Below are 3,935 nucleotides of genomic sequence, written 5' to 3'. Positions count from 1 at the left end.
AAATAACAAGACCCTGGCATTTGATAGAAAGTGGTCAGATATGGAGGATCTATTGCTGAGTGAAGTAAGCCAGGCTATGAAAGAAAGATATTGTATGTATCCACTCAATATATACCGACTATCTGCACTGTATGATAGAGAGCAAAAAATTGGAGGACATAAAAGCAGTGAAGGTACTTAAAGAGAGTAGGACAGTGTGGAATGGGGGAAGTGAAGAGAAGAGGATAGAGAAAGATAGCAAGTGAACAATAGAGAGGCAGGACATTAGTGAGAAACAGATATGGCTTATTAAGTGTTGATGATGACAGGTATAGTATTCTCAACTGGATTGGTGTGAGAATTATTTCATGATGGGCAAAGTATTTTTATAAGCAAAATTAGAAATAGCGATTGACTGTTTTAAAAAATAATTAGAATAATAAAAATAATGATTGGGGAAAACATAGAAAAGATATTGAATGTTGAAGTGGGGAGATTAATGTCTCTGTTACTGACTGACATGCATGGCATTCCCTTTTGAAAAAACAATGTAATACACCGTAAAGTTATATGTAATCCAATGTAATATAAAGAAGATTATGATGATAAAAAAAGTTAAATATAAATGAATGAATAAATGGAATTAAATAATTCTTTAAAAAACAAACGAAGAAACAAAAACTTAAGGCCAGAAAGCGGGTTAGGATTCTGTTCAAATACTAGGTACATGAACCTATCGACAGATCAAGACAGGATAAAAATCCCTAAAATCGGACAACAAAGCCTAGAAGAAAATCAGCAATGTTTTAGTCAAAAGTCATAAAAATGCTATTTCACCAGTTAAGTCTCATGTACTTTATCTTCTGTTGTGGTTCGATCTTCCAGATTGAATTCTGGGATATAATGTTCAACTCCATCCTTGTTGCTATGATTAAGTTGGCCATTTTCTTAGTTTTTGAACTCTTATTTCTGTGTATCTGAATTTAATTTTTCTGATGTAGTGCTCCCTTGAGAACTTCTTGGAGATCTGGTCTGGTACTGTTAAATTCTTTCTCGTTTTGTTTATCTGAGAATGTTCTTGCTTTTTCTTCCCATATGAAGGATAATCTTGCTGCATACATTACTCTCAGACCCAATTGCTTTTCCCTTAACACTTTGAATATATATTCCTATTTTGTCCTTGCTCACAATGTTTCCAATGAGAGGTCTGCTGTTAATCTTATGGAATACCCTTTGTAGGTAATTTGCTGTTTCTCTCTTGCCAGTTTTAGTATATTGTCTTTGTCTGTGGTTTTGGTCAATTTGTCCAATGTGTCTTGGAGAAGATTTCTCCAATGTGTCTTGGAGAAGATTTTCTTGGATTGATTCTATTTGGGTCCTTTGTATTTCTTGGGACTGGATTTTTGAGTTCCTCTCTAGGTTTGGAAAATTTTCTTGCAGAATTTTATGGAACAGATTATCAATTCCCTTATGTGTCTCTTTGCCTTCCAATTATCTGGATGTTTGGACATTTGATAGTATCTAGTATTTCTCATGTATTATTCTCATTTTTGTGGGCAATTTTCTCAGTCTTCGTGGTGGATTTTTCTAGGCCAGTAATTTTTCTCTTCTACGTCTGAGATTCTGTTTTCTATAAGATCTAGTCTGCTTTTAATACTTTCAAGGGAGATTTTGACTTCCTGTATTATAGCCTTCATCTATTACAGGTCCATTTGATTCTTTTAAAAAGTGTGTGATTCCTCTTTTAGATCTTGCAAGAATTTCCTCACCTCCTGGAACTCATCATCTCCTTTCTCCTTTCTTTTTTGCAGTTCATTATCTCTCTTCTCTTCCATCTCTGTTAGCTTTGCCATTATGAATGTTCTGAATTCTTTATCAGACATTTCCATGATTTTCATTGAAATCTCTGTGGATGAAGAGGGTTATTCTTTTGCCTTAGAGAAGAGGTATTTTCTTTCCCATATTTCTTGTGGTGCTGCAGTGATTTCTAGTCATCTGATGGGTGGTGTGTTTCTTCCTAAACTTGAAGTTCAATCTGAGTTTAGGAGCATGCAGAAAGAGTTGATCTGGAATTTCTTTGCCATTTTGTTTTTATCCCTTCACACAGCATATTCAGTAGATATTGAGGAATATGTTAACCCTAATAGTATTTGGACGTTTGGCTATAGTTTCCTTAGACCCATCAAGAAACACAGTGAGACCCCACTCCCATATTTTGACCCCTGGGCTAGGAACTCCAAGTGAGGACTGCCCCCCGAAGCTCCAGTCCCAGGACCCCCCAAGCCAGAGTCCCCTCTGTCAGCCAGGAACACCCTTAGCCCTACAGATAACCCACTCTCATCTTTTGACACCTGGGCCAGGAACTCCGAAGGAGGACTACCCCCTAAAACTCCAGTCCCAGGACCCCCAAACCAGAGATGCCTCTGTCAGCCAGGTACACTTTTTTTTTCTCCTTCTCCTCTTCTTTCATTTGTAAATTTCTCTCTTCTCATTACCACATAGGAACGCCCTTAGCCCTACAGACGCTCCACTCCCATCTTTTGACCCCTGGTGAAATAGCAAGCTGCGCTAGTGTGCGGCGCATGACTTTTTCATTATTTTTTAAATTTTCCTCCCACTTATTTGGTCCTTACTCCCTTTATCTACACCAGCCCTGGAGGTTTTGATAGGTCTAGAATTACAGTTCTGAAATATTCTAGTATATTAAGACTCTCTGGGATCCTCGCTTTCACTGAACTACCTGCAAAGAAGGAGATACTTTCTTTGTACAGCTGAAGGGAATACTTTTCCTTTGATCACATTGCTAAACACAATAGAAGAGAGACTTTGTCAGTCTTCATTCCACGGCAAAAAGGAAACACTCTTGCTCCTATTCAAGGAAATTACTCTTAAAGTGTATTTCAAAGGGAACACATCTCCCAATGGTTAGAAGTAGAAGAAGAATCTCAGGTCTGAATAAAGCAGGAAATATGTCTCTATCAAAAGAACACAGTAACTCCCTTCCTTTTCTTGAAAAAAATAGAAAACATTACCAAAATGTCCAAGATAGAATTTAGAACATTCATGTTGAACAAATACTATGAGCTAGAACAGAAAAGAGACAATGAACTACAGGAGAGGAGAAAGTCCTTCCACGATAAGAAGGATGAAATGGACACGTTAAGAAAGAATAAGATGGAATTATTACAGGTGAAGTCTGCAATACAAGAAATCAAAAACTCTCTCAAAAGTATTAAAAGTCGACTAGACCATGCTGAATATTGAATCTCTGATGCAGAAGATAAAACTTCTGACCTAGAGAAAAACCACCAAAAAGATAGAGAAAATAACAAAAAAACCCATGAGGATAACATATGAGAAATACTAGATTCCAGCAGATATCCTAACAACTGAATAATTGATATTTCAGAAGATGAAGAAACTAATAAGGTCATGGAAAACCTATTCCATGAAATCTTGGAAGAAAATTTCCTGTCTAGAGAGGCACTCAAGCATCCAGACCCAAGAAACACAAAGGACCCCAAATAGAATCAACCCAAGAAGACCTTCCCCAAGACATAGCATAGCCAGACTGGCAAAGACCACACATAAAGATAAGATAGTAAAACTGGCAAGAGAGAAATGACAGGTGACATACAAAGGTCATCCCATCAGGCTAACACCGGACTTCTCAACGGAAACAATGCAAGCAAGGAAAGAATGGGAAGATGTATTGAAAGTGTTAAGAGAGAAACAATTTCAACCAAGAGTATTGTATCCTGCTAGATTATCCTTCATATGGGAAAAAAAGATTAAAATCTTCTCAGACAAACAAAATCTGAAAGAATTTGCCAGCACCAGGCCAGCTCTCCAAGAAACCCTGAAGAAAGTACTATTCCAGGAAAACTAAAGAAGTAACAGCCAGAAACAAAGGAGTAAAAGGCAACTAAGACAATGGTCAACTTAAATGATGGGAC

The sequence above is a fragment of the Tupaia chinensis genome, unplaced genomic scaffold (genome assembly GCF_000334495.1).
Source record: "Tupaia chinensis unplaced genomic scaffold, TupChi_1.0 Scaffold000651_1, whole genome shotgun sequence".
NCBI classification, from domain to species: Eukaryota; Metazoa; Chordata; class Mammalia; order Scandentia; family Tupaiidae; genus Tupaia; species Tupaia belangeri.
The sequence above is the reverse complement of the archived record's forward strand: the minus strand, read 5'-3'. Positions refer to the sequence as shown.